We start from the raw sequence: 18,290 nt of genomic DNA on the forward strand, positions 1-18,290 counted from the left end.
TCCGCTCGGATTCGTGCACATGTACAAACTCCTTTCTCCTCGGATTCTCTCTCCCTGGCCGCGCTCGCTCATTCACTGACAGCGTTGAGAACTCCGTCACTTCGGAGACGTCGGAAACGATGTCGGTTGTGAATCGAGTGAACATCCTTAGCGGACTGTTCACTCTGCCGCGCTTATACCGGACCCAATCCAGCTTGTAGCTCGGCGGCAATTTGTCGACCAGCTCCTGCACTAGCATCGGGTTGTTGAGGTGGTCGCTGAGCTGTGCCGCCTCGAGATGATCGCACAATTGCTTTACGGTGATGCCGAAACTTATGAAGGTTTCCAGCCGATCGGCTCTCGGCGCTGGAGCGTTCCTCACCTTCGTCAGCAGCGTCTTCAGCAGCTTCTCCGGCTTTCCGAACAAGTTCCGTAAATCTGCAATCACGTCCGGAACTGAGTCTGGTAGAACCAGCCTGCTTCTCACAGCCTCCAGTGCGTCGCCTTGCAAGCAGTCCTGTAGCCGCTTCAGGTTCTCCAGATTCGAAAATCCGCACGCCGCCGTCGTATATTCGAAGCTGCTAATGAACAGCAGCCAGACATCTGCTTCTCCCCGAAACTTTGGAAGGTGTTGCGACACCGCTTTTCGAGCAGCTAGTTGCTCCCTGGAGATCCGACCAACGCTTGGCCCTGGCCCTTCAGCACCTCTGCTTCTCCGCAGACTGCTATGCCGGCTGCTTTCCGCTCGATCGTCTAGCTGCTCTTCGTAGATTCGGCCAACTCTTGGCCCCGGCCCGTCAACAACTCTGCTCCTCCGCAGACTGCCACGCCGGCTGCTCTCCGCACGAACGTCTTTAAACGACTCGTCGCTGCTGCTGTCGCCATCACTGTCGCTGTCCTCACTTGTGCCAGCTTCGAATTCCGTGATCACCGGCACTTTCGACATCGGCTTTGGCTTGCCAACTTGCGTCGAGCATCCCGCTCCAAATTGTTCGTCTCCTTTCGGGAACGCTCCCCGAAAATCCGCGGTCGACGGCTTGACGACTGCCGCTGACTTCACTCTCTTCTTCGGATGGTTCTCCGAAGCTTCGCCAACAGCGCTTTCTTGGCCTTTCAGCGCGTTGACTCGGTTGACGCTGCTCGTAAACTGCCGTCGAATCGCTTCGCGCTTCTTCACTAACTCTTGCTCTGCTGCCAATTGGGTGTCCAGTAACTTCTGTTCGTGCTCCAACTGCTGCTCCTCCATTTCGCGTTGAACCTGGAGTTCCAGCTCACGCATCTCCTGTTCTTGCCTCTGCTGTTCTTCCTTCCACGCCTTCTGCCGAGCAAGTAGCTTCTTCCGCGCCGCCATCTGCTTTGCAAAGGCCTTCTCCTTGGCGAGTTGCTCCTCTTCCAACTGCTTCTCAATCGGATCCCCGTCAGAGCCAGCTCCCAGGTCGGTCCCTCCATCGCTTCTTTGGCCGGACTTCTTGCTCCGCTTCTTGGCCGCTGCATCCGGAACTTTCAGCTGCTGCGCACTACTTGGGAGACACTGTGGGCACCGCCAATCACTGTTGACAACCCCTTGATCAACACCAGCGCAAGAAAAATGTGCCCAGTGTTGACACTTCCCACATTGGACCTAGTTTACGTCCTCAGACATCGACTCCGACATCGAGCAGAACAAACATTGCTCGGTCTTGGAGGGTGAGGAAGCCATTCCGAAGAATCCGATTTAAAATTTTTGATTTTGTTCGGATCAAATTCGGCGCAAACAATTTTTGTGAATCGGCCTTTTATTGTGGCAGATCAAACTGTAAGTAATAAATTTGACATTTTCGTCAATGATAATACAACTTGTTTAGTATGAATTCACTTCCAATTTTAGTTTGATTTTCTCCTCTATTGGCTTCCCTTCTACCTTCCTTTGCAGGCAACGTAGCCGCCTAATAAATTATTACATTTGTATTTGAGTCCATATCAATTTGTTATAAGAAATAAACTTACGAATTTTGTCCTCGAAATACTCCGATTTGGACCCCTGTGCAAAGTCTCGTCCTCGTCGTGCGTCGATATCTGTTATCAATGTTATGTTTACGTTCGATACATCAACTTTCTCTGAACTCTTCATTTACCTGGTTTCTCAAGTCTGTTGTCTAAACTGTCTCTTCCCGTCGGGCCTCCAGCTCATCAACCACTAAATTTTACTCCGCGGCTTGGAAATACAACGAAATATTTTTGTTACTTTCCGCTCTAAAACGCATATAAACTTTCCTACTTACTATATTAGTTTGTGATCATCTGACCAAATCTGATCCGAATTCAAGAATCCACCAACAAATCACCCGCGGAACTATTCTATTTCAAGTTACTTTCCTTAAACTGCCCTATCATCAAATTTCGCAAAATGGTAACTAATTCAAATTTCTTCCACTTTATTCCTCTTATCTATGCACTCTTCAACTCTCCTTTGACGGCTTTCCATCTCTCTTTCAATACTGTCATCTCTTCCGTCACTCTGACACCTGTCAACCGACACTTACGATCGCTGCCTCATCGTCCAAATCATGCCGTGTGGTAACCGGCGCTCGTGCAGTGCTGCCAGAACACCCCTTGTTCATTGATGTCATTTTTTAACCCAAACCGTGCACTACGTCAGTGAGCTGCTGTCAACGCATTAGGAAGGTTAAGGTGGTATCGTATCCTAAATGCAATTTGACTATGTTCAGAGCAGTGTGAATACTAGAGATAAGGGATGAAGTTGGTTTATGGGAAAAAAGCAGAGTTGAGAGTCAAGGGGCGTTTACGGCGTATTTAAGGGCTAAATGTTTAAGACTATTCGAGAACTACCAGAAGTTTAGGCTATCTCATCTACTAGCGTTATCAGTGATTTATTGAAGCATTATGTTACTAGTTGTATCTTCTAGGATTATGAATAAGGTTCATACTCACACAGCCTATGCCATCTTAGATGGCCCATCTATGTTCTATCAAGTCTTTAGTTCTATTATTGAATAGGAGTATTCGAGGAATTCCCTGGAGTTTATGCCATGTGATCTATAGATGTGACCGGTGATCTATTGGTGCAATATGAATGAAATTATTGCTTACACAACCTTATGTTACTATGTGTTGTCAAGTTGTGTATCCATTTTTTTTTATTAACAAGAGCTAGTTCAACTCGGAACCCACGCTTTACTTCCCATCCGAAGGATTAACTCACATTTCGTGAATTTGTCGGGAGTGGGATTCGATCCCAGGTCCTCGGCGTGATAGTTACGTGCTTTAACCATCACACCAGGTCCGCTCCACTAAGTGTATTCATTGTCAATTTGAGGATCTCCAAGAACCTCGTTGAGGATCTACCAACGTAGTTGGTTGTATCTAAGAGCTTTATGACTATGGTTCATTCTTACATAACCTCAGGTAGATATGATCGATCAAGCGGTGAGTTAGTTCTTTCAAGAGCTCTATTGAGTAAAGGTCATTGAATCAACAAAAGCTATTAGTTGAATCTACAAAAATTATAAATATGGTTCATACCCACACAGCTTCAGGTATCTATGTTATATCAGGTGGTGGTTTCTATGATTGTATAGGAAAATCCGAGAGCTCCCTGTGGGTCATCGGATCTACAAGCGTAATCAGTGGTTTATTACAGCATTATGGATTGAATATACGTTTACACATCCTCATGGAAGTGGTGTTAATAGTCTGTTTGAGGATCTCCAAGAATCTACTGAGGTGTTAGAAGTCTCTAAGAGCTTTATTGTAAGGCTTATACTCACACAGCTGCAGGTAACTAAGTGATTAGTTCAATGATACTTTAAGGTTCCCCAAGAACTTCCTTGAGTAAGAGAGTGATCGGACCAACTAGAGCTACTAGTTGTATCTAAAGCATTTAAATTTGCGTGCCTCTGGACCCCCTTAAACCCCCTGAAACGCCCTGACATGCATTGAAACGCTTTAAAACGCCTCAAAACCTTGAAACCTCCGTAAAATTCACCTGAAAGCCTCTGAAGCCCTCTAAGGCTCCCTAAGACCTCCTAAAAAGCCCTGAAACGCATTGTAACGTCTTGAAACGCTTTGAAACCCTCATGAAATCTTCTTGGAAATCAACTTTGAGCTTGTGAACCTCCCTTAAACTCCCTTAAACCTCCTGAATGGCCCTGAAACGTATTAAATGTCAATTGACACGGCTTGAATCACGTTGGAACGCTTTTAAGCGCTCTCAAACGCCTCTAAAACCCCCATGAAACCTCCGTGAAATTTAACTGAGAACCTCTGAAACCCCCGGAAACCTCATGAAACGCCCTGAAACGCATTGAAACGCCTTGGAATGCTTAGAAACAATTCTAAACCGATTTAAAACTGCCTTAAAACTGTGAAATTTATCTGAAAGCCTCTGAAGCCCCCTACAATCCCTTCAAAACTTCCTGAAACGCCCTGGAAACGCCTCTGGATCCCTCATGAAACCCCGAGAACCTCCAATCCAAAGTGTCCTAAAACACCTTTCAAACGTCCTGAAACGCCCTAAAACGTATTGAAATTCATATAATGTTGAGTTTCTCGCAGCAGGATAGCGTAGTGCACGTATAGCGTGCCTGTCTGGGTCATATTGTCACTAACATCTTACTAGGGTTAAGACGACTCTGAAACCTTATCGTGAAACCTGAAAACTGAAATCGTGAGGCTCTCCTGAGAGCCTATAAAGCCCCCTTAAACCTCCTGAAACGCTAGATTCAAGTACTAATAAAGCGATCTAAGTAATAAAAATTTAAGATAGAATTATATATGAAAAGAATTGAAACGTCGTGAATCACCGTTGAAACCCCCGTGAAGTTCACCTTGGAGCCTATGAAGCCCCCTAAAAGCTCTCTGAAACAGCTCTGAACTGTGACCACTTTATGGCTCCACATCCAACGTAATACATTAATTTTAAATTCAAACCAATAGCAGTGACATTCTTTGCATAGATAAACAAGCTCGTAAATTTTTGAACCTATCAGGCGCAATAAAGGTCGCCCATTATATGTAATTTGATCAAAATTTGCTCCAATTGCATTTTAGCTAATTGCTGCTCATTCTGGGGTGTGTGATAAAATGATAAAATTTTGTGTACGATTCCAGCGTGCCAGTTCAATTGACAGCCGTCGGCGTGTGCATTATGAAACGATTAGGTAATTGTTTCGGGAAATTTACATTCACCTAGCGCGGGCGTCCTACAAAGTGAATTCCAGCCATATAAAGTGAGAATTTAATGAACCATCAGTGAACATTTATTGCACCCCCTGCAGGCAATGGCTGGTGCTGGTGCTGGGGCTGTGGATATTTAACGCAACCGGTTTCACGCGCGTCTGTCAAACTCTCTGTAAAGCTGTCACAGAAATGAAGCTGTAGTACGATTACGACCGACCGGATGCCATAAACTGGGCTTCGATTCGGGGGGCCCCACTAGCACATGGTCGATGGGAATCAGAGACCCGAGAGCGAGAACAAGAACGATGTTCGAGTTTGCGTTAATTGACAACTTTAAGCCGGAATAAAAGTGCCAATAAGCCATCGTCAGCGGCGCAGCAGCAGCAGCAACAGCGCCAGAGGTTGGGTCAATTTTCACTTTAGTAGCTCCCCCGATGGTTAGCTGGTTGGTTTCCCAGCAGTCAGTGGGGCCAATAGCCAGCCATTTGGCATCGAGCTATGCAAAACGACATGAATAAATTGAAATTATGACGGGGTGTAAGCATGCTAATAAATTTTAATTTATTATGGCGCGTGAGGGAGAGCGTTGAGATGCCTTTTTTGTATACTTACTTTGTGCAGAGCGTTGATAGCTGTTTTAAATTTGATGGATGAATGTAAGATTTTTGTATTTTTTAGTTGCTTAAGTTTGAATCCTTTGCATCAATCAAAAGCTGATTTTTATTGATTTATTGAAATTGCCATTATAACAATATTATGAATTCATTTAGCAACGCCTAAGTTGTAAACGATCAAAGTCTGGCTAACTGCTTAGTTTTTCCACTGAAGTGCATAGGCTAAACACTATCTTTTTCCCTCATCAAAAGCCCAACTATGCTGTTGGAAATGCTATGAAATCCATGTGCAGAACAGAAACATGTGCTCGATGGACAAATTGAGATTTGAATTATAAAAACTCACCGAAGTATGTGTATTTATTTTCATAATTCAAATCTCAATTTGATCATCTAGTTGTGTTGCGCACATGGATTCAAAGCATTTTCAACAGTGTAATTTCCACACGGCTTGGTCAGTCAAAGCCAAATAAAAAATGTACAGCCCAACTATGATTTTATAGGGGCTCAAGGGGATCTTAAAAGGTCTCAATGAATTTCATGTTGCGGTAGAAAAAAAAGGGTTTTAGGGTTGGCTACACGACATTTGAATGAACGACAGTGATCTTAATGTTAAATATTATTAAGTGCGATAAATTTACTATTCGAGTAAATGTTGTTCGACCAAATGTCATAGATCTATTAGGGTTCATTCGCATATACAAATATATGTATTTCATTTATTCATTTATTTAGTTAACATCAAATTCGTGATAATACTGAATCAACAATTTGCCGCCATAATACTCGATTTGCAGCTGCAGCTCTCCAACGTCGGTCACGCCCAACACTCGCCAGATCACGCTCCACCTGGTCCGCCCATCGTGCTCTCTGCGCTCTACGCCTTCTTGTACCAACCGGATGGTTAGCAAACACGAACTTTGCAGGGTTGTTGTCCGGCATTCTTGCAACATGCCCTGCCCATCGTATCCTTCCGGCTTTGGCCACTTTCTGGATGCTGGGTTCGCCGTAAAGTGCAGCGAGCTCGTGGTTCATCCTTCTCCGCCACACACCGTTCTCCTGTACACCGCCGAAGATCGTCCTTAGCACCCGTCGCTCGAAAACTCCGAGTGCTTGCAGGTCCTCCTCGAGCATCGTCCATGTCTCGTGTCCGCAGAGAACCACCGGTCTTATTAACGTCTTGTACATGGTACATTTGGTGCGGGGGTGAATCTTTTTCGACCGCAGTTTCTTCTGGAGTCCGTAGTAGGCCCGACTTCCGCTGATGATGCGCCTTCGTATTTCACGGCTCACGTTATTGTCAGCCGTCAGCAAGGAACCGAGGTAGACGAATTCTTCTACCACCCCGAAAGTATCCCCGTCTATCGTAACATTGCTGCCAAGGCTTGTCCACCTACCAGCATGTACTTTGTCTTAGCCGCATTCACCACCAGTCCGACCTTTGCTGCTTCACGTTTCAGGCGGGTGTACTGTTCTGCCACCGTTCCAAATGTTCTAGCAATAATATCCATGTCATCCGCAAAACAGACAAATTGGCTGGATTTCGTGAAGATCGTACCCCGGCTGTTGAGCCCGGCTCGTCGCATAACACCTTCCAGGGCGATATTGAATAGTAGGCAGGAAAGTCCATCACCTTGTCGTAGTCCCCGTCGAGATTCAAATGAACTGGATAGCTCACCCGAAATCCTTACGCTGTTCTGCACACCGTCCATCGTTGCTCTTATCAGTCTAGTCAGCTTCCCGGGAAAGCTGTTCTCGTCCATAATTTTCCATAGCTCTGTGCGGTCGATATTGTCGTATGCCGCTTTGAAGTCGATGAACAGGTGATGCGTTGGGACCTGGTATTCACGGCATTTCTGGAGGATTTGCCGTACGGTGAAGATCTGGTCCGTTGTCCACCGGCCATCGATGAAACCGGCTTGGTAACTTCCCACGAACTCATTTACTTTAGGTGAAAGACGACGGAAGATGATCTGGGATAGCACTTTGTAGGCGGCATTCAAAATGGTGATCGCTCGAAAGTTCTCACACATTAACTTGTCGCCTTTCTTGTGGATGGGACAGATTATCCCTTCCTTCCACTCCTCCGGTAGCTGTTCGGTTTCCCAGATCTTGACTACTAACTGGTGCAGACAGGTGGCCAACTTTTCCGGGCCCATCTTGATGAGTTCTGCTGCGATACCGTCCTTACCAGCCGCTTTGTTGTTTTTGAGCTGGTGGATGGCATCCTTAACTTCCCTCAACGTGGGAGTTGGTTCGTTCCCGTCCTCTGCTGCACCAACATAGTCATTTCCTCCGCTGCCTTGGTCCTCCGTGCCTACATTCTCTTCGCCATTCAGGTGCTCGTCGAAGTGCTGCTTCCACCTTTAGATCACCTCACGTTTGTCCGTCAGGGGGTTCCCGTCCTTATCTCTGCAGATTTCGGCTTGCGACACGTAGCGTTTGCGGGATGCGTTGAGCTTCTGGTAGAACTTGCGTGTTTCCTGTGAACGGCACAGCAGTTCCATTTCCTCGCACTCCGCTTCTTCCAGGTGGCGCTTTTTCTCCCGGAAGAGACGGGTCTGCTGCTTCCGCTTCTGCCTGTATCGCTCCACATTCTGTCGGGTTCCATGCTGCAGCATTACCGCCCGTGCTGCATCCTTCTCCTCCAGAACCGCTCTGCACTCCTCGTCGAACTTATCGTTTCGTCGACTCCGTTCTACGTACCCGATAGTGCTCTCGGCTGCGTTGTTGATGGCTGCTTTCACTGTACTCCAGCAGTCCTCTAGAGGGGCCACATCGAGCACACCCTCGTCCGGCAACGCTGCCTCGAGATTCTGCGCGTATGCGGTGGCGGTTGCTTCAGTCGCTCTAGAGATCGTACCGGGGTGGCCTCCGGTAATGTACGTTGTTAATAACGGAGAGTTTTGGGCGCAGTTTAACCATCACCAGGTAGTGATCAGAGTCGATATTAGCGCCACGATAGGTCCTGACGTCGACAATGTCGGAGAAGTGCCGTCCATCAATCAGAACGTGGTCGATTTGCGATTCCGTTTGTTGTGGTGATCTCCAGGTGTAACGATACGGGAGGCTGTGCTGGAAGAAGGTGCTACGAATGGCCATTTCCTTGATATGTATATATATCCATAATGTTTTAACTGATATCATAGCAACATTTTTTGTTTGTCTCAAGAGCAAACCTATGTATGTGTCTCCGACAGATTTTCGGCCGCTGAATCCAAATCTGGGCTTAGATTTGCTGCAGCACGTCACAATTTTGAGCTATGCCTCTATTTATAGGGTAAAATATACGATTTTGGGCTTTAAGATTGCAAGCCATGAGTCATGGACATATTTTTTTAAGCAATGAAAGGGTAAATTGGTCAATAAATATCTAAATTAACAGTTGATTTTAGCATTTCATGATAGTAAATAAACTTGCATGCAACGTTTGGAGGGTGACATGTATGGGAAATATCGTACCTGACATAAATCGCTTAAAACTATCAAATTGAATTTTAAAAACGAAATAGCGGCCCAAAATCTGTCGGAGACACATAAGTTTGCTCTTGAGACAGGCCAAAACGTTAATTTTTGTTTCGCTGTGTATTCGACAAAGGATATGTAGCAGGTTAACAATTTTTCCAGTATTTGACAATAGGTACTTTTCCGAAGTTTATCTCGAAAGATTCCACCTGGATATCTCTAACATTTTTATATTCAGAGATTCTTGAATGAGCCGCATTTTGCTCTAGCTTTCTTCGCTTGGTATATTTCCAACCATTTATCCTGCCTACGCAGCTGGACAAGGTCGTATCTCTGCCCGCAAGAATGAATGAATGGTTTTTGGAATTCGTCAAGGCTTCCTTGAGGGATTCTATTGAAGATTCCATCCTAGATTTTTACATTAATTTCTCATGGGATTCTTTTACGAATTTCCCAGGTTTCCTATTGAGATTTTTCTCAAGATTCATGCAGGAATTCTTTCAAGTACTCGACTGAGATTCAATAAGGGTTTAATCCTGGGATGCCTGATCGAATTTTTCAGAAATATGTTCAAAAATTCTTCCCGTGATTCTCTCGAAGATTTTTTTCGTGTGCCCTCTAGGAATTTATCCCGGTATTTCTTCGGTATTTCTTCGGGAAAGATTCCTGAAATGATTGAGGGATCCTATCAATACTCTTCCTATGGTTTCTTCTGTGATTACGGGACTGGATTCCTGCAAATATTTAATTTTTCTTGGATTCTTGCGAGGAATACTCCATTTGGGTGGAAGAAAACTTTCCTGAGAATATTTAATTTAGAAATGCAAGAATGTTTTTTGATCCATCATCGATTTGACTTAAAATATATTGATGGCACTTATTCCGAAGTTTTGTTCGACGTATAGACAGAGCTGACAAATATCAGACCTTTCAGTTGACTGCTTGAAAACCTACACTATCACCAGAGGCTGATCAATATCAAGACGATAATGACAAGCTTGGATACAACTTTTTCAGAATCACAGATCTCTTTGCGGTCTTTGACAAAGTATTTTCTTCACACTTTAAGCTATATTTTATTAGCATTGGCAACAAGATTCATATGAAATTTGTCAAGAAAAATATGCAAACTAGTGATCATTCAAAGTGCATCCTAGTCAAATTAAAACCACATTACAGAGAAGACACTGAAGACGACCTTACTGTTGAGGTCGAAATACGTATCTGTCAAAGGATGCAAATTTTTAGTGGAATTAAAAGGAACAGTACACAACCCGATTTCCTTTTTACCTATTTTCTTGCTTAATATTGTCCATCAGATTATCGAAAAAAGGTGCCATTTGATGTGCCGCATGCATGGGTTTGATTCACTGTTACGATTTACCACTTTCGGCGGGATACCTGGAATCGATTTCACGATACTACCGGTTGTCCCAAATATGGACTGTGACTATTTTATTGCCAACTGTTCAGGTTGTCAAAAAGCCTGGATACCTGGAATCGGTTTTGGGACACTACCGGTTGTCTCAAGTTTAGTCTGAGATTATTTTTCTTACTAATCGTTTAATATTAGGATATAAAAAAGCTGCTATTTGATGTACCGCATGTGTCGAGTTTTGTTCACTTTTATATTTAACCAATTCCGCTGGGACACCCGGAACCGTAAACACTAGCGGTAGTAATGTTTGTGATTTGAGCCCAATATCTTGCTGACCATTCATCATATTATCGAAAAAGCCGTGATTTGATGTACCGCATGCATGGGTTTGATTCTCTTTTACATTTGGCCACTTTCGGCGAGACACCCGGAACCGGTTCCAGGGCACTACCGGATGTCCCAAATATTCAATAACTCCGGAACGGCTGGACCAATCCAAACCATTTTTAATAGGAAACAATGGGACTGGATTCCGCGTCAAATTAACCGTCGGTCATTAAAATCGGTTGAAGTTTACGCCAAAAAGTTATGTGAGAGTTTTTTTGTCCACCTACATACACACGTACACACACACACACTTACAAACATCATCCCAATTTGTCGCTGAGTTGATTGGTATATGTGACTCCACCCTCCGGGACTTTTATCAAAAAGTTATTTTTTGAGTGAACACATAGCCTTTCCAATACACTTAGTGTACGAGAAAGGCAAAAAACATCGGATTGTGATTTAGCATATGATTATGTACCTATTCTAAGTTCTGGCCGTTGGTCGAAGTTTAAATTTTTGTTATATTTTTGTTACTAGTACAATTTCCAAGTCAAATCATCTTGATTACCGGTGAACTATCGAATCAGTTTCCCACGATTTACCAACGAAATGGGATGGATAAATTGCAACATTTAACACATAATGATGCACTGATGTTAATAGACCTTCACTGTTAGTATCTCGTCTCCCCTTCAACGATTTTCTCAGTTCCACGGCTAGGCTAAGCTGGGAACACTTGGAGGGGACCATGACCCGATAGCTGTTTCTGTAGTCACCCAACCCTAATCTAGCCCATCGCGTTTCCATCCAAAGCAGCATCGTCTATTACCTCACATCGGATGACAAGCTGATTTCCTGATTCACTCTACAACATCTGCAGCATGCTGGCCTTGCCCCTACCCAGCGACGACAGATGATACCTTAAAGTCTGGACACCAGTCCATTTTTCATTCAATCCGTCCGTCCTGGGCCTAATCGTGATCATCGAATCGCTCGCTCTCTACTGCTCGCTGGCTGGCATTCCTGATTTGCATTTTTACTCGGCACGAGATGCAGGTCTGGTCTCACCGTCGTCGTCGTCGTTTTGCAGCTGTTCAATTGAAATAGGTGCTAGGAAAAGGCGTGTTCCGATTTGACACTTCGGGGATAAGATTGTGGAACGTGCTACTACCTAGCGGCGTGGTTGAATGTCTGTTCAAAGTTAGCCACAATCTCAAGAAGCACACTACTAGGAACTTAGACAGTTACAATGTTTTCCTTATCTGGCGTCTGGAAGAACTGACACTGCGCGTGGTTTGGAATCAGAGAGATTTCAGCCGCTTCCAGGCGTCTGTTGAATATTAATTTTGATATATTAGCTATTGATCGAAGATAATTGAGACACATTAGGGCTTGGATGTTGCGATAGGTGGCGATAGTGGCAGGCAAACCCAGAACATCTGCCCCTGGTGCTCCCACATTTGCATTCATTTACATGTTTTACCTTATACAGAAAGCGGGTATTTACACGGACTATGGATTGCTGATTAGGAATATTTATGATGTGGGATGGTGTAAAGCTGCAGCTCTTTCCAATCGTTTAAGAGTACGTATTAAGTATTCAATTGCTGCTTTTTTTTCGGTTGCAGATTGGTATAACCATGATCGATAAATCTTAAATTGTTGAAAAAAGGGCGGGATGATTTTCCAAAAAAAGTTCTTCGGAGTTCCCTCCAGGAATTCCTTCGGAGATTTCTCCCGGAATTCCTTCGGAGATTCCTCCTGGAATTCCTTCGGAGATTCCTCCTGGAATTCCTTCGGAGATTCCTCCTGGAATTCCTTCAGAGATTCCTCCAGGAATTCCTTCGGAGATTCCTCCCGGAATTCCTTCGGAGATTCTTCCCGGAATTGCTTCGGAGATTCCTCCAGTAATTCCTTTGAAGATTCCTCCCGGAATTCCTTCGGAGATTCCTCCCGGAATTCTTTCGGAGATTCCTCCCGAAAATTCCTTCGGAGATTCCTCCAGGAATTCTTTCGGAGATTCCTCCAGGAATTCTTTAGGAGATTCCTCCAGGAATTCTTTCGGAGATTCCTCCAGGAATTCCTTCGGAAATTCCTCCAGGAATTCCTTCGGAGATTCCTCCAGGAATTCCTTCGGAGATTCCTCCAGGAATTCCTTCGGAGATTCCTCCAGGAATTCCTTCGGAGATTCCTCCAGGAATTCCTTCGGAGATTCCTCCAGGAATTCCTTCGGAGATTCCTCCAGGAATTCCTTCGGAGATTCCTCCAGGAATTCCTTCGGAGATTCCTCCAGGAATTCCTTCGGAGATTCCTCCAGGAATTCCTTCGGAGATTCCTCCAGGAATTCCTTCGGAGATTCCTCCAGGAATTCCTTCGGAGATTCCTCCAGGAATTCCTTCGGAGATTCCTCCAGGAATTCCTTCGGAAATTCCTCCAGGAATTCCTTCGGAGATTCCTCCAGGAATTCCTTCGGAGATTCCTCCAGGAATTCTTTCGGAGATTCCTCCAGGAATTCTTTCGGAGATTCCTCCAGGAATTCTTTCGGAGATTCCTCCAGGAATTATTTAGGAGATTCCTCCCGGAATTCCTTCAGAGATTCCTCCCGGAATTCCTTCGGAGATTCCTCCCGGAATTCCTTCGGAGATTCCTCCAGGAATTCCTTCGGAGATTCCTCCAGGAATTCCTTCGAAGATTCCTCCAGGAATTCCTTCGGAGATTCCTCCAGGAATTCCTTCGGAGATTCCGCCAGGAATTCCTTCGGAGATTCCTCCAGGAATTCCTTCGGAGATTCCTCCAGGAATTCCTTCGGAGATTCCTCCAGGAATTCCTTCGGAGATTCCTCCAGGAATTCCTTCGGAGATTCCTCCAGGAATTCCTTCGGAGATTCCTCCAGGAATTCCTTCGGAGATTCCTCCAGGAATTCCTTCGGAGATTCCTCCAGGAATTCCTTCGGAGATTCCTCCAGGAATTCCTTCGGAGATTCCTCCAGGAATTCCTTCGGAGATTCCTCCAGGAATTCCTTTGGAGATTCCTCCAGGAATTCCTTTGGAGATTCCTCCAGGAATTCCTTCGGAGATTCCTCCAGGAATTCCTTCGGAGATTCCTCCAGGAATTCTTTCGGAGATTCCTCCAGGAATTCTTTCGGAGATTCCTCCAGGAATTCTTTCGGAGATTCCTCCAGGAATTATTTAGGAGATTCCTCCCGGAATTCCTTCAGAGATTCCTCCCGGAATTCCTTCGGAGATTCCTCCCGGAATTCCTTCGGAGATTCCTCCCGGAATTCCTTCGGAGATTCCTCCCGGAATTCCTTCGGAGATTCCTCCCGGAATTCCTTCGGAGATTCCTCCCGGAATTCCTTCGGAGATTCCTCCCGGAATTCCTTCGGAGATTCCTCCCGGAATTCCTTCGGAGATTCCTCCCGGAATTCCTTCGGAGATTCCTCCCGGAATTCCTTCGGAGATTCCTCCCGGAATTCCTTCGGAGATTCCTCCCGGAATTCCTTCGGAGATTCCTCCCGGAATTCCTTCGGAGATTCCTCCCGGAATTCCTTCGGAGATTCCTCCCGGGATTCCTTCGGAGATTCCTCCCGGAATTCCTTCGGAGATTCCTCCCGGAATTCCTTCGGAGATTCCTCCCGGAATTCCTTCGGAGATTCCTCCCGGAATTCCTTCGGAGATTCCTCCCGGAATTCCTTCGGAGATTCCTCCCGGAATTCCTTCGGAGATTCCTCCCGGAATTCCTTCGGAGATTCCTCCCGGAATTCCTTCGGAGATTCCTCCCGGAATTCCTTCGGAGATTCCTCCCGGAATTCCTTCGGAGATTCCTCCCGGAATTCCTTCGGAGATTCCTCCCGGAATTCCTTCGGAGATTCCTCCCGGAATTCCTTCGGAGATTCCTCCCGGAATTCCTTCGGAGATTCCTCCCGGAATTCCTTCGGAGATTCCTCCCGGAATTCCTTCGGAGATTCCTCCCGGAATTCCTTCGGAGATTCCTCCCGGAATTCCTTCGGAGATTCCTCCCGGAATTCCTTCGGAGATTCCTCCCGGAATTTCTTCGGAGATTCCTCCAGGAATTCCTTCGGAGATTCCTCCAGTTATTCCTTTGGAGATTGCTCCCGGAATTCCTTCGGAGATTCCTCCCGGAATTCTTTCGGAGATTCCTCCCGGTATTTCCTTCGGAGATTCCTCCCGGAAATTCCTTCGGAGATTCCTCCCGGAAATTCCTTCGGAGATTCCTCCCGGAATTCCTTCGGAGATTCCTCCCGGAATTCCTTCGGAGATTCCTCCCGGAATTCCTTCGGAGATTCCTCCCGGAATTCCTGCGGAGATGCCTCCCGGAATTCCTTCGGAGATTCCTTCCGGAATTCCTTCGGAGATTCCTACCGGAATTCCTTCGGAGATTCCTCCCGGAATTCCTTCGGAGATTCCTCCCGGAATTCCTTCGGAGATTCCTCCCGGAATTCCTTCGGAGATTCCTCCCGGAATTCCTTCGGAGATTCCTCCCGGAATTCCTTCGGAGATTCCTCCCGGAATTCCTTCGGAGATTCCTCCCGGAATTCCTTCGGAGATTCCTCCAGGAATTCTTTAGAAGATACTTCCAAGATTTCTTTCGGAGATACCTCCAGAAAAACTTGCGGAGATTCCTCCAAGAAATCCTTTGGAATTTCCTCCAGGAATTTCTTCGGAGATTCCTCCAGGAATTTCTTCGGAGATTCCTCCAGGAATTTCTTCGGGGATTACTCTAGGAATTTCTTCGGAGATTCCTCCAGGAATTCTTTAGAAGACTTTTCCAAGATTTCTTTCTCCTCCAGAAAACTTGCGGAGTTTCCTCCAAGAATTCCTTTGAAATTTCCTGGAGGAATCTGCGTAGGAATTCCTGGAGGAATCTCTGGAGGAATCTCTGGAGAAATTCTTGGATGAATCTCCGGAAGAATTCTCCGAGAACTCTTGGGGGACATTCTGGAGGAATTATCGGGGAACTCCTGAAAGAACCCTTGTTCCTGGTACTTACCTTACCGGTCAGGCTAAGGCCGGGGTGGCCTCTGCTGTACATAGTAGCCGCCTCCATTCCACTCGGTCCACGGCAGTTTGTCTCCAGTTCCGCACTCTGCGTAGGGTCCGCAGATCGTCCTCCACTTGGTCGACCCACCTAGCTCGCTACGCTCCACGTCTTCTTGTACCGGTCGGATGACTCTCGAGAACCATTTTAGTCGGGTTGCTATCCAATATCCTGATGACGTGACCCGCCCACCGTAACCTCCCGATTTTCGCGGTATGGACGATGGTTGGTTCTCCCAGCAGCTGATGCAGCTCGTGGTTCATTCGCCTTCTCCAAGTCCCGTCTTCCATCTGCACTCCGCCGTAGATGGTACGCAGCACCTTCCGTTCGAAAACTCCAAGGGCGCGTTGGTCCTCTGCACGTAGGGTCCATGTTTCGTGCCCATAGAGGACGACCGGTCTAATCAACGTTTTGAAGATGGTTAACTTCGTGTTACGGCGAACTTTATTCGATCGTAGAGTTCTGCGGAGTCCAAAGTAGGCACGATTTCCTGCCACAATGCGCCTCTGAATTTCTCTGCTGGTGTCGTTGTCGTCGGTCACCAGTGAGCCCAAGTACACGAATTCTTCAACCGCCTCGATTTCATCACCGTCGATATGAATTCGGGGTGGCGGGCGCGGTGATTCCTCCCTGGAGCCCTTTGCCATCATGTACTTTGTCTTCGACACATTAATGACTAATCCGATTCGCCTGGCTTCACTCTTTAGTCGGATGTACGTTTCCGCCATCGTCTCAAATTTACGAGCAATAATATCAATATCATCGGCGAAACCAAGCAGCTGAACGGACTTCGTGAAAATCGTCCCACTCGTGTTCATCCCCGCTCTTCTTATTACACCCTCCAAAGCAATGTTGAACAGCAAGCACGAAAGACCATCACCTTGCCGTAACCCTCTGCGAGATTCAAAGGGACTCGAGAGTGTCCCTGATACTCGAACTACGCACATCACTCGATCCATCGTCGCCTTGATCAACCGTATCAGTTTATCCGGGAATCCGTATTCGTGCATAATCTGCCATAGCTGTTCTCGATCGATTGTATCATACGCCGATTTGAAATCGATGAACAAGTGATGTGTGGGCACGTTGTATTCGCGGCATTTCTGCAACACCTGGCGGATAGCGAACATCTGGTCCGTTGTAGCGCGTTCACCCATAAATCCAGCCACTTTGCCCCACGAACTCTCTTGCAATCGGTGATAGACGGCGGCATAAAATTTGAGAGAGTATCTTGTAGGCAGCGGATCTTGTAGGCAGCGCTCAGTAGTGTGATCGCGCGGTAGTTCCCGCAATCCAACTTGTCGCCCTTTTTGTAGATGGGACACACGATACCTTCCATCCATTCCTCCGGTAATACTTCCTCCTCCCAAATCTTGGTAATGACCCAGTGTAGTGCTCTCACCAGTGCTTCTCCACCGTATTTAAGAAGCTCGCATGGAAGTTGATCTGCTCCAGCGGCTTAGTTGTTTTTCAACCGGCCAACCTCCTCCTCAATCTCTTGAAGGTCAGGGGCCGGAAGTCTTTCGTCCTGTGCAAGTACTCTTAGATCTGTTACCACGCTTCGGTACTTGCAACGTCGCCATTGAGGTGCTCATCGTAATGCTGCCGCCACCTCTCTACCACCTCACGCTCGCTCGTGAGAATATTCCCGTGATTATCTCGGCACATGTCGGTATGGAATGTTTCACTAAGGGCGTTCTTTTCCGACGACACCGAAACGCACAGTTTGATTGTTAAACTGATAATGTTTTATTGTTCGATTCTTAATCTACAGATTACCTACGGGAGGCACTTGAAGTTGGTATCGATGTGCTAGTATGGGTGTGTGAAGGAGAAGGCAAAATATGGTGCGCCCTGGTAACAGCTTAACCTGTGCGATTGGGTCGCGTTGTAATTCGAGATAGTCAAATTGCATGATGTGCTCGGTGCCATCGAACTGATTTGTGCACTGCTGCATATGCGTGAGAATTGTCTCCGCGGGGTACTTGACTGCTTGTACGGTCTTCTAAGAATTATGGCAACATCGGGACTTCAAGTGTCTTTCACAAATATGGGTTGTTGCTATGCATGCCACATCGGCTTGTGGCACAAAGCCTCTGCGCGAGCGGTTCAGCTTCTCGTAGAACTTTCGTGTGTCCTTAGCGCAATACAGCTCTTCCATCGCTTCGCGATCTCGTTCTTCCTGCTGGCGCTTCTTCATCCGAAAAACTGAGTTCTGCCTGTTCCGCGCCTGTTTGTAACGTGCCTCACTCGCTCTCGTACGGTGTTGCAGCATTCTCGCCCATGCT

General features: G+C 46.2%; 1 protein-coding gene across 11 annotated transcripts in view; it reads left to right on the top strand.

The window, feature by feature from the left end:
- The window catches only part of LOC109424340 (collagen alpha-1(XVIII) chain), a 1,002,865-nt gene that overhangs the window by 206,068 nt on the left and 778,507 nt on the right, over window positions 1–18,290 (top strand). The gene's annotated exons all lie outside the window — the stretch shown is intronic.

This window comes from Aedes albopictus, chromosome 2, assembly GCF_035046485.1.
Source record: "Aedes albopictus strain Foshan chromosome 2, AalbF5, whole genome shotgun sequence".
Taxonomy (NCBI): domain Eukaryota; kingdom Metazoa; phylum Arthropoda; class Insecta; order Diptera; family Culicidae; genus Aedes; species Aedes albopictus.